Below are 13,992 nucleotides of genomic sequence, written 5' to 3'. Positions count from 1 at the left end.
CTTCGTTTTACGTCCTATAAAAACAAGGGGGTTTTCTCGTTTAGCTAACCCTAAAAATGAGAATCTTTAAAAACATTTTTACCTCGTGATTGGGCTTGGCCAGGCCCAATTACACTTTACAGCTTTAATTTCGAAAACATCTGTAGCTACTCCCAATGACAAAGTGAGGGAGTTTCTACGCACCTTTAGATCCTTCCAATGACAAAGTGAGGAAGTTTCTATACTATCTGTTGACAAATCCCAATGACACGTGAGGGATATGTCGACACTTCAAAGTGATGACCCTTAAGTCAAATGTTATCACTCGGGGGCTCGTGAGACCCTCGCAAAAAACAGGTCACCATGGCTTGTGTGACGCACTCCGTCTAATACTTTGACCATCGTCTTACTCCAAGACTGAGTCAAAGTGGGAGCTAACTGTAGACACCTACTTTTGTCCCCATTCCCGAAAGGGAAGGTTCAATGATGAAAACATAAATCTCCACTTGACAATGCATCTCCTATAAAATAACGAATCTCAATCTCCCTTCTTGTTTCACCCGAAACCTGCTATTTATAGAAACCTGCTATTTATGGAAACCTGCTAAAAATAGTAACTGCCGTAAAGGGTAGCTTCTAAAAGTGGCAAGTCATAAAAGATAGAAACCTCTCAGAATTAGGTGTTGCACTCCAACATAAATCCTAAATGAGATAGAAAACTGCGAGAATCTTATTCCTAATATGATTCGGAAATAAGAGTTACGTATTAATTAAAATCCTAACGAGCCTAGAGTTCGTAACGGGCCCAGACGCATTCCGTCATAAAATTGATACGCAACGAAAGACTCGATTAAATGTCAAACACTCCGGATTCTAGGAATCCGAATCTGACAAAGAAACGGCCCAAACAGCAATTTCAACGCCCAGCCCTGGGCGCTGAAATTGCCTAGATCCTATTTTCAACGCCCAGAGCTGGGCGCCAAAATCTTTGACGCCCAGCACTGGGCGCTGAAAATACCTGGTACGTGTTTTTTCCTAACTCTTTGTGGATTAGAGATCTGCAATTCTATCTTTCCACAAACTCTTTTCTATAAATATAGCCCAAAGTTCGACGTGAAAGCACAACAACACACAATTCATATTCTGAGTATTGACTCCAACCCTTAGCCTAAGCCTCACGCTGCGAAATTGTTCACGCGTTCTGTCGCAATCGATCCATAAATCGAACAGAACATATCCTGTCCCATAATTTGAGATTCGTTAAATAAAAAGGAGAAATAGCAAAGTCAAAGTGGTTAGTTTTCTGAGAATCGTGACGCACCTCTCAAGGGTGCGTCGTAATGTGTCCCTTTTCGATGATTTAATTGCTTTCCTCGCCCTTTTTATGAACTGTTAAACTAACTAAATCTGATTGTTCTATCACGCCTAACAAATATAATATTTTTGGGAAATTGGATTATCATGCTAGGTCCCTTAATGCTATTTAAATCAGATAATCGCGATCGATCTAGTATTATATGTTGCATATTGCTAAAATCAACTCAGATTAGTTTAATAGTTAACGCATGTCCCTTCAATTATTTATGCTGAGCTAGTAAGGATATCCTGCCTCTGGGGTTATCGACGAGCGAGTACTCCTCTCGGTAGTTACAGTCCCCCGAACCCTCAATATCTACCTTGCGGGTGTATGTTGAGAGATACCCACACAAGGGATCACAAGGGAACCTACGGCCGTCGTGGTCAAACATAATTGCACTCCCTTTATGTCACGATAACCGGGTTTTGTCAGTTTTTCTCATTGTCGTTAAAAACTGAATGGCGACTCCTATATTACTAGTCAATTGGGTGTAAACTCATAGGAAATCCAATTACACTTGATTGAATAAAAAGAATCGTCACACCCACGAGGGACGAGGTCACGCATTAGCCTCGTGCTTTTTCGACCCCCTCACACTAGCTGGAGCATTGCTTCCGATCAGTGAGTTCTAATGAATATTAAGCTCACAACTTACTCTTGACTGAACCTACAAGGTCACACCAATGACACGTAACAGATCACCGGATTAAATGAATCGGAAATTCATTTAATAACTTTTCGGGAATTAGTTTTGGAAAACGTATTATACGATACGACCTTGCATCGGAATCGTATATCGTATTGCGAATATTCGTAAGCTGGGCGACACAAATAAATCGTATCGTACGACGGTGATTCGTCGTATACGAAACGATAAATAATATCAGAAAGATATTAATCGCGAATACGAAGCGCATCGGAGTTGCCGGCTCGTCGAGCCAAGTACGCAAGCGTGCAAGGCCCAACAAGCCAGCAAGCTCGCGAGCAAAGGCGAGCAGCCAACCCGCGTGTGGGCGCGAGCAGGCCCATGACCCAGCTGCTCGGTCGCGCGCGTTGTGGGCTTCGGCCTGCAGCGTGTGTTGCTGGGCGGTGGGCTGTGGTCCGTGTGCTTGTGTGTGTCCGGTCAAGGCTCATTAGTCTTGGCCGGTTACATCATTAATACAATAGGGCTATTGTATTATTCTACACAATTCAGAACACACAAGTTTCCAAACCCAAAACCTAATTTAGAATTACGTTCTTCAGTTTTCTTTCTCTGAGAAAACTGTTCTTCCCAAAAGCAAAAACTCTTGATTGATTGTCTAAGCTACGGTTATCAAGACGGATCTGGTCGTGTCGGTGAACCAAGTTGAGGAACGACAAGTGGAGTTCTAAGTTCGTGCTCGTTGACAGATTACTAGGGATAATACGCTTCGAATGTAAGTTTACTTAATCTGTGCTTTATACATGTTTCCTGGCTTTGGGGATTGTTTCCACACATGTTATTATGTTTAACTGTATTCCCCTACAAAATTCACGATTTTAAAACGTTAAAATAAACATGAATTCTCCATTTATTTTTGAATTTTATAAATGTTTGGAATCTTTGGATGTACAAGTAAGCTACAATATGTTAGTACCCGTTTCGAGAGGGGAAATTTGGAGCAAATAGTTATAAAATGATAATATTTCTAATTGATTTTTTTTAAAGATGTTTAAATTTTTTAATTCTTTTTGTATTTGGTAAAATATGATTTTTTTTAACTTTAATTCTCTTAAGAAGTTATGCGCATATTTCTGGGTTGATAAGTTGATGGGCTGATTCTCTCTCTCTCTCTCTCTCTCTCTCTCTCTCTCTCTCTCTCCTCTTCATTTGTTGCCAACAAATTATTTCAACGTTCATGTCATCAACAAACATGGTTTTGTACTTATCTATACAATTAAAGCAAAGTGATGGTTAATGAGAAGTGAACAAACTCCCAATGCTTCTTTCATCTAGGCCACTTCAATTTTCACATCACACCCACCCAAAAGACAAGTAATCAATACACAACTTCAATCAAGCAAGAAAAAAAAGAGAATTCAAACTAGCAATAAAAGGAAATATAACCATTCACAAAAAAAGAAATAGGAAATTTTGTATTAAATGAATGGAATATAAATACAAATCTATATAATTAAGGAAAATTTGGTAATATTAATCCAACCTTTGGCCGATTTTCTATTATTAATCCCACATACGACATATTTTTTAATAATTCCACCTTTACTACCCAACGACTTTTATTGGGCATAAGTGACCAATAATCGGTGAAAAAGTCAACGAGATGGTGATGAATTGATGATGATGACTGAATATATCGAGAGGGAGTACTGCCATATGTAGGGACATATTACCGCCTACAACAGGTTTATGACCTGTTGGGCCCAATAAAAGTCGTTGGGTAGTAAAGGTGGGATTATTAAAATATATGTCGTAGACGGACTTAATAAAAGAAAATCGACCAAATGTTGGATTAATATTACCAAATTTCCTATAATTAAAGCAAATTGATGGTTAATGAGATGTGAGCAAACCCCAAATGCTCCATTCTCATCTATGCCATGTCAATTTCCACATCACACCCACTAAAAAGGCAAGTAATCAACTCACAACTTCAATCAAGCAAGAAAACAAATGGAGAATTCAAACTAGCAATAATATAAAACCATTCACAAAAAAATAAATAGCAAATTTTGTATTAAATGAATGAAATATAAATATAAATAAATAAGGAAAAGTAAAAAATAGGTGGAATATAGGGATGCCAATGGGCCGAGTCGACACTAGTAGAAAAATCGTCATGTGCTTCCCTTCAAGTGCGGCTCATTTTGTAAATTGGCAGCACCTGAGAGCACAAAAAAAAAGAAAAAAATACTTTTTCACAAGTGCGGGCTCGTTTTAGAAATTTGGCAGCACTTGAGTGCTGCCTTCAAGTGCGGGCTCATTTGTAAAATGAGCAGCACAAAATATTTCTAAAAATAATTGACAAAAGAATTTCATTTCCCGCTTTCTCCTCTCCTTCCTCTTCTCATGTTTCCCTAAAATATATTTTCATTTCCCCCTCTCTGGTTTCTATGCTCTTCCCTCTCCTGTTTTCTGGGCGTGAAATCAACACTCACAACACTCACATAGCACACATCGCACTCCCCCAATGTCGCGTCGCCGCTTCTTCTCCCCCATCGCCGCGCCTCTGCTGCTTCTCCCCCACCGTCGCGTCGCCGCTGCTTCTCCCCTATCGTCGCATCGCTGCTGCTGATCCTCCACCGCTACGTCGCCGCTGCTACTCCCCTACCTCTGCGTTGCGGCTGTTGCTCCCCCACCGCCACGAATTTTGGAAAGGAAATTTCAATTTGCGTTTCTCTAAACCCTAGAAAATGTCGGGTGGCTTTTTCCAGGTAATAAAAAATCTCTCTCCTGTTCCTTGAATATGTTAGTTTATAACTGCGTAGTAATGATTATTGATGTTTTGATTATGAATGGATCATGTTTTAGATCGGATTTAATTGTATTATGCACTTGTGTTATAATGTTGGAATTCTTTGACTTCAATGAACATTCAATTCCTTAGAGATATTAAGGTTGAACAAAGAAGCTTGGGGTCATTCTTTCTTGCTCCTCCTTCTGTTTACTGTAAATACATTTAGATTTAGATTTAGTAATGTTATTTACGTATATGACTCTGAATTTTGTCTCACTTTTTTGGCACTAACAGGGATTATTCTAAAACTTATGCTTGATCGAAGTACTTTGATGAAGCAAATCCTTGGACTGAGAGGTGTGATGTTGCATTTCCTTGTGCTACACAAAACAAAATAGATCAATTTGATGCCATTAGTTTGGTCAATTCTGGTTGTCGTCTACTAGTTGAAGGTATGTCTTATATTTGTGTCAAATCTCTAATGTAAGCTAATAAGGTGTTGTTATTAATTTATGTGATCATACATCAGGTTCGATCATGCCTTGTACCCCCTGAAGTTGTTGATGTCCTAAGGAAATCTAGTGTTGTAGTTGCACCAGCCATGGCTGCTAGTGCTGGGGGGTAAGATTGCTTTTATATGTTTACTTGCTTCGATGTTGGTCATTATAATAGACTGAGTATTTTGTGTTAAATGGAACTCAAGATTGTAGTTTGATGAAGACATTGATGAAATTGTACTTCTTATAACTATCATATCTTGTCCTCTCCTCTTATTAGAGATTTTACTTAAGGATGTAAATAAAGATAAAACAAGAGAATTATCATTATTTTTCAGATGTCTCCATGATACTTGTGATTCTTGTATGCTAAACTACAATAATGTTGCATACATGTTGCTGTTGGAGAACTTGAACAAAATCATGTGCTCAATCTGATGCAATGGACCCCTGAAGACTTTGAATCTAAATTACAGGTCAAGCAATGTACATTATGCTATATACCTCTTGAAAAACCTTTATAATATATGTGTAGTCCAAACAAAACTCAATAGATGACCTCACTTGATAAAGTTTTACCAAGCTTGTTGTTCTTTAGCTGGCAAATGGTTAAAGTCTTGCTGTGAGAGACTTGTTTATATATTTTCCTTTCTTTTTTTCGTTTATTGTCTTCTGTGACTGCCCGATATCTCTCATTTGGAGTACACCAACAAAGCCTAAATTTGAGCCTACTGATTAATAAGCCATGCAAAATTTGAAACAAAAACAGGCAGGCCATTTACAAGTGCTAGAGAAGTGCATATAAAAGTCGAAAGAAAAAACTTAAGGGCTTCAAATGACTTGTGTGCTTGGTTGTTTAAGAAAAAATGTCTTAAGATTGTTGAAAGAAAATACCAATATAACTAGATTCCAAACGCCACCAAGTATAAAAACTAAGCATGCAATTACTCTGAACTGAAGATGAGCTGATGATGCACCTGAGTCAATGTTAACTTGTATATTAAATTTTTTAACAACTTCAATAATATCTTTCTTTGCTACTGTTTTGCCTACAGGAAAACAAATTGCTTCAGCATTCAGAGTCGGAAACAATCGTGTAATATGCAATAAAAACACTATGAACAAATGATATTTTCTGAATTTTTTGAATACGTGTAGCTAACCCTATCATTTTATGATTAAGGTTATTATATAGTTGTTTTTATGGGGAAGAGAGAATAAGACATATGTGAATGATATCTCTGCACACAACTTCGATCGAATACCCTGTATATCAGAAGCATATCTTGCAAACTATCCTCATTAATTCTGCTTTGTTTTGTGGTGGGTACTTGGGAATCAATGGAAAATATTATGAATTTCCTTGATTTTTTGGCAATTTGGGTACAGCTTCGTTTATCTATGTGATTGAATTACTTGTTGTGGATGATTTTTGGTGGCCTAAGCTGATGCACAAAAAAGTGACTGTCAAAATAAAGGTCAAAATCAGATCATACGAAATTAACTTGAAATTTTTTAAGGATCATCAGAAGTTAAGGTATGCCTTATAATTATTGGTAATCCACCTGTAAGCTTCGATAAGTTTTAGAAATCACTAAATTTAGCATTGGAAAATAAGTCTAACTATGACGTTAGTAGAAGAATAATGTGTGGTTAATTTTAGCTTCTGCTTTAGTTTTGTTTGGGTGAAAGAAAAGACTACTAAATCAGTTAATTGAGCAAGTAGTAGCTGATAATGTATGGCAAGTCATCAGGATACTCAGACTTGATAGACTCCCAGGTTGTACATTTGCTGGCTCAATATACATGTCGATCATCGTGACAAGGAAACACTACCTGTATACTTCGTATATCTCATGTTTTAGTTAATTATTCTACTATTAATTAGTAAGTCAATTATCCGGTAATTAGCGTCATGAATGATCTAGCTATATACAAAACTAATGAGAGATGTAGCCAGGTTTATACAGAGTTCAAAATTGACTTATGCATCAAAATCAATAAGTATGGATAATAATTTGAGAACCGACTACTTCAAAATGGGGCTTCAAAAATATTAAGCATGTTATGGTAATTAGGTTTTTCATTTTGAAATCACACAGTCTTCATGTATCGAGAGGTCAAAGTAGAACACCATCCAAAAAAATCCAATTGTTATTTTTCTCACTTTTTTGTTCTCTCTTTTGCTTGCTTCAATTCATATCCTGATGCTATGTCATTCTTTGCCCTTAATATTTATAACTTGCTTTATGATTGGACTAGAGACTTATACACAACCTTACCTCTTATGTCCTGAGATGAAATTTCTGGAGTATTGTTTCTGGTTTTGTCCTGAAATCATACAAGGTTGAAATGATGAATGTAACTATAGTTTCATGTAGGTTGGCAAGGTTGTTTTTACAGAAAAGAAAGCTCATTATGGTTTACTGGCTATTATGGTTGTTTTTACAGAAAATAAAGCTCTTAAATCTGTTACAAAGTTACGTAATGATGTTTTAATGAACTTTTTCCTCCTTGTATGATCAGTTCACAGGAGGCTTCGGTGTGGAAACTATGAGAGCATTCGATCACTTGAGAGACAACTGCAGAATCACCAAGAATCCGTACAACTGCTAAACCAAATAGCAGTAACAAAACCACCATTGTATGGCAACCGCTATCAGTCTGGGACAGACCTGAGTGAGACTGGAGTAATCAACTTCGCCAAATGAAGTTGACCCGGTTTGACCAGGAACCAACCCAGAGTTCTAACTACAACCCCAATCCAACAGAACCAGCAACGTCCAATGTGTGAACTAAGGTAACATTGTAGCAAGCGTACCATAAATAAGCAACATTCAGAACCGGCAGCATTCAGAACCGGCAGCATTCAGAACTGAGGCAACATTCAGAACCGGCAGCAGAATCACCAACAATCTGTACAGCTGCTAAACCAAATAGCAGTAACAGAACCACCACTACATGGCAACCGCTATCAGTCTGGGGTAGACCTGGGTGAGACTGGAGTAATCAACTTCGCCAAATGAAGTTGACCTGGTTTGACCAGGAACCAACCCAAAGTTCTAACTGCAACCCCAATCCAACAGAACCAGCAACGTCCAATGTGTGAACTGAGGCAACATTATAGCAAGCGTACCAGAAATAAGCAGCCTGTAAACCTACCACCCTGCCTGCATCCTCGAACAAAAACCCAGCTTGTCGCTCCGGCCTCCTTCCCCCCACCGCCGCCAAGCTTTACCTTCTTCCAGATGGAACTAATTCAGGTTTTTTCTTCGATTTATCGGTTATTTTTTGCGATTCGTGTTTCTGATATGTTGCGTTGCATTGAAAAAGTTCGATTTTAGTGCTTTTTTGTGTAATTATTGTTAATTTCTCTTAGTTTTTGATTTTTAGTTTTTTGTTTGTTTTTTTTGTCCACTGTAATCTATCCATTTTCCTTGGATTTCTCCCCTTTTTATTCATCCTCCTCCTTCCTACAACTCTCAATTGATAATTTTGGTGGTTTTTTCTGTATGAGTTCTTGATTCTTGATTCGGGGTTTGGATGAATTTCTTTGCTAATTTTATTTTACTTTTTGGTAGATTAAAAACCCTTATTGTTTAATTGTAACCTATATCTATTGTTGGATCTATGGGTTCTATTGGTACTCGGGTAAACAAAAATACTGTAAATGAACCTGGTTGTAACATAGTACTTCCATATTATATTGACTGCCATAGTTGACAAGATCATGTGTTTAGAGTGCTAATAATAGAACAATTATTGAATTATTATGTCAAGCACTATTTGAAAAAAGTTATTATTTGTCTGGGAGTAAGCTTGACCATAACGAATCATGGACTATCAACATCCTAAAGCTAAGGAGAATGAATTTATAATTAGTTTGATTCTTGGTAATAAAATAAAAAAGCATAAGATATTATACCATTTGTCTTCAATGTCTCTGATATTCTTCCACTAACCTCTCTCATGATAGGACTCAGCAGTTTTCGCACAGTAAGGTTGCCTGATATGCGATTGTCTATGTTGTATACATTGTCGTGGCCTTATAGCTGCTCTAAGATAACTTGGCCACGCCTCGATCTCTGCAAGTAAGTATATTCACTCTTTTGGTAAAGCTTGAGCAATCAACATATATTTGAAACATAATGGAATTCATAGGAAATACATTTATTTGAAAAATTAGAAAATATGTTTTGAATTAACTTCTTGTTATGATTTTGATCGAGTAACTTTGTTACTTAGTCAAAATGTGACCTATAATGAATAAATGAGGCTTAAATGTGCATAACATCACCAAAATGGACGAGAATGAGTCTTTGAAATATAAAACTAAGTGCGTCAAACATGGAAAGACTTTAAAATACTCATTTAACTTCATTAGTTGAAAGTTGGGACCAAAATTAGCCATTTTAGTCAAAAATGTGACCGATAATGAACTAACGAGGCTTAAATGTTCATAACTTCACCAAAATGGGTGAGAATGAGTTTTTGAAACATAAAACTAAGTGTATTAAACATGGAAAGACTTTAAAATACTCATTTAAGTTGATTAGATGAAAGTTCGGACCGAAATAAGCCATTTTAGTAAAAATGTGAGCGATAATGATAAAACGCGTCTTAAATGTGCATAACTTCACCAAAATGGGTGGGAATGAGTCTTTAAAACATAACAACAAGTGTATAAAACATGGAAAGACTTAAAAATACTTATTTAAGTTCATTAGTTGAAAGTTGGGACCGAAATTAGCCATTTTAGTCAAAATGTGACCGATAATGAACTAACGAGACTTAAATGTGCATAACCTCACCATAATGGGTGGAATGATTCTTTTAAACATAAAAATAATTGTAATAAATATGGAAAGACTTTAAAATACTCATTTAAGTTCATTAGTGGAAAGTTGGGAACAAAATTAGCCATTTTAGTCAAAATGTGGCCGATAATGATCAAACGAGTCTTAAATGTGCATAACTTCACCAAGATTGGTGAGAATGAGTATTTGAAACATAAAAAATAAGTGTATTAAACATGGAAAGACTTTAAAATACCCATTTAAGTTCATTAGATGAAAGTTGGGATCAAAACTAGCCATTTTAGTCAAAACATGACCGATAATGAACTAACGAGGCTTAAATGTGCATAACTTCACCAAAATGGGTTAAAATGAGTCTTTGAAACATAAAACTAAGTGTATCAAGCATGGAATAACTTTAAAATACTCATATAAGTTCATTAGTTGAAAGTTGGGACCGAAATTAACCATTTTAGTGAAAATGTGACCGATAATGATCAAACGAGTCTTAAATGTCACAACTTCACCAAAATGGGTGATAATTAGTATTTTAAACATAAAACTGAGTGTATAAAACATGTAAAGACTTTAAAATATTTATTTAAGTTCATTAGTTGAATGTTGGGACCGAAATTAGCCATTTTAGTAAAAAATGTGACCGATAATGAACTAACGAGGCTTAAATGTGCAGAACTTCACCAAAATGGGTGAAAATGAATCTTTGAAACATAAAATAAGTGTATTAAACATTGAAGGACTTTAAAATACTCATTGAAGTTCATTAGATGAAAGTTGGGATCGAAATAAGCCATTTTAGTCAAAATGTGATCGATAATTATCAAACGAGTCTTAAATGTGCATAACTTCACCAAAATGGGTGAGAATGAGTCTTTAAAACATAACAATAAGTGTATAAAACACGGAAAGACTTTAAAATACTTATTTAAGTTCATTAGTTGAAAGTTGGGACCGAAATTAGCCATTTTAGTCAAAATGTGACCGATAATGAACTAAAGAGGCTTAAATGTGCATAACCTCACCATAATAGGTGAGATTGAGTCTTTTAAACATAAAACTAAGTGTATTAAACATGGAAATACTTTAAAATACTCATTTAAGTTCATTAGTGGAAAGTTGGTACCGAAATTAGCCATTTTAGTCAAAATGTGGCCGATAATGATCAAACGAGTCCTAAATGTGCATAACTTCACCAAAATGGGTGATAATTAGTATTTGAAACATAAAACTAAGTGTATCAAACATGTAAAGACTTTAAAATATTTATTTAAGTTCATTAGTTGAAAGTTCGGACCGAAATTAGCCATTTTAGTCAAAATGTGACCGATAATGAACTACCGAGGCTTAAATGTGCATAACTTCACCAAAATTGGTGATGATGAGGTTTCGAAACATAAAAATAAGTGTATTAAAGATGGAAAGACTTTAAAATACTCATTTAAGTTCATTAGTTGATAGTTGGGACCGAAATTAGCCATTTTAGTCAAAATGTGACCGATAATGAACTAACGAGGCTTAAATGTGCATAATTTCACCAAAATGGGTGAGAATGAGTCTTTGAAACATAAAACTAAGTTTATTAAACATGGAAGGACTTTAAAATATTTATTTAAGTTCATTAGATGAAAGTTGGGACCGAAATTAACCAATTTTATTATTATACGGTTCATTATTTCTTTGTTATGAACAAGTTAACTCTTAATTTATTGTACAATTCAATATTTATAATATAACTAAAGTATATATATATTTTTTGATTGTCGATCTTTTTAAGGTATTCAATAATCCGAGGGAGCGGCCTTTCACCTTTGAGGAGATAGATGAAGTTCGAGAAATGTTGGCAAACTTCATTACCAGTGATTGTCTTTGATATTTTCTTGTACTGAATCTTAAATTATGGATGCTAGTTATTCATATGATTGTAATGTAATCGACTTTTATATTTACAATTATATACTATTAAATTTAATTATCTATATAATTGGATAATTTTTATATGACGTATGGAGGTTATTCAGTGGCGTGGTCCAATTGTATTATCTAGCAGGGAAATCGGTTATACAATAAATCTATATCAAGTGCGGCTCATTTATAGGCCAACTGCGGCTCCTTTATATATCAAGTGCGGCTCATTTTTATGCTTGTGCTGCCCATTTTTTGAAGGAAATAATGCCCTTGGTCCAAGTATGCATTCTATGATAAGTCTAATAAATGCGGTTCAGTATTAATTAACAAGTTAATAATTCAGTGAGATCAAGTGAGCTGAATGCCTAGCTAGAGGCCGCTTCAGTTCAAGTGGAATTAATGATATTAATCCACAGCTTACTCTTGACTGAACCCGTAGGGTCACACAAATAGTACGTAAACGGATCAAGTATTTAATGGCATTAAATACTCCATCTATGAATATTCGGAATCGACGGATCTTGGTTTCAGTGGGAGCTGAGATCGTCACAGGCAAGAAATGAATACTCCGGAAACGATGATATTGCCGGAAACGGAAATATGGATCGTATCGGAAATATAAATATTATCCAAGTCGTAGATGTTGCCGGAAACGGAAACATGGTACGTATCGGAAAATATTATCGGAAATGGAAATATTGCCAGAATCGGAAATATTGCCGGAAACGGAAATATTGTCAGAATCGGAAATATTATCGGAATCGGAAAATAATTCCGGAAACGGAAATATTAAATATTTGTTCGAAACGGAAATTAATTCCGGAATCGGAAATGTTAAATATTGTTCGTATCGGAAATGAATTCCGGAATCGGAAATTTAATCGGAAGCGTATCGTACGAATAAGCATCGGACGAGGCCTGCCGGACGAGGGCCCAGCTCGAAGCCAGGCCATCGCCCAGCAAGCCAAACGCGCGCCACAAGCCCAGCCAAGGCAGCGCCCAGGCCTACCGCAAGGCAGGCCCAGCGCGCGCCAAGGCCGCGGCTGCGTGGGCCTCGCTGCGTGGGCTGCTGCTCGCACGCACGCGCATGGGCGGCCCATCGTGGCTGCCGTGTGTGTGTGTGTGAGTTTGTGTTCATGCACGATTCCTAAAACGTGCAGAGTTCGGTTAATGATTAAATTCCTAATTCTATTTGATAAATTAATTAATTAGAGTTCTTGTAGGATTCTAAGTTTAATTAATTCGTATCCTAATAGGATTCTAATTCTCTTTCCATGCCCCTATAAATATGTGGCCTGGGTTCACAATTTATAACGAGTTTTCAAGTATTCAAAGTGAGTTTTTGAGAGAAAAATTCAGTCACACATCTTGCTCAAAAGTGCCGAAAATTCTAGTACCTTAAGGGCGATTCTAGTTGGTCAATCTTAAGGCGGATCCGGACGTGCTGTGGACTATCTACGGAGGGACGACACTTGGAGTCCTAAAGACTTGTTCTTGCTCGGTTCGGGCGCAGCTAGGGAGGGCACGCAACAAAGAGTATGCATCTAAATTATGTTATATGATTATGTGTAAATAATATGTATTCCTGGGTTAATGGTTGTTTCCGCATGATTTATGTAATATCATATGTATCATAACCTAACAGTGGTATCAGAGCCCCTTATTATTTTCATAATCTAATTTGCATAAACATGGTTAAATATTACAAATTTGCAAGAATTAAAAGGGGTGATTAATTTTCGTAATTGTTAATTAATTGCAAATTGCGTTTATTTAATTATACGTACGCAGTTTTTTGGCAGTTTCTTCGTTACTCATCCAAATCGAGTGATTTTTCGGCAGTGTTTTTCTGCCGAACCCAGAATTCTCAAATTCGAAGCCTAACTATGACTTTTCGAAGGTTTTAGTTTTTCGAATGCAAAATTTCGTAAATTTAAGATGTTAAATTAAATATTTGCAATTCTTGTTGATAAATCTTGAATTTTTGATTGACCTACTGT

The 13,992-nt window shown here is 36.3% G+C and overlaps 1 long non-coding RNA gene across 1 annotated transcript; it reads left to right on the top strand.

The window, feature by feature from the left end:
• Positions 1–4,356: 4,356 nt before the first annotated feature.
• LOC110778426 (uncharacterized) lies at positions 4,357–12,087 on the top strand. The gene is made up of 6 exons (XR_002530809.2): positions 4,357–4,753; positions 5,071–5,228; positions 5,306–5,397; positions 7,800–8,536; positions 9,250–9,364; positions 11,862–12,087. It is a non-coding gene; the product is annotated as an uncharacterized lncRNA (long non-coding RNA).
• The last annotated feature ends 1,905 nt before the right edge of the window (positions 12,088–13,992 follow it).

The sequence above is a fragment of the Spinacia oleracea genome, chromosome 6 (genome assembly GCF_020520425.1).
Source record: "Spinacia oleracea cultivar Varoflay chromosome 6, BTI_SOV_V1, whole genome shotgun sequence".
Taxonomy (NCBI): domain Eukaryota; kingdom Viridiplantae; phylum Streptophyta; class Magnoliopsida; order Caryophyllales; family Amaranthaceae; genus Spinacia; species Spinacia oleracea.
The sequence above is the reverse complement of the archived record's forward strand: the minus strand, read 5'-3'. Positions and strand labels throughout refer to the sequence as shown.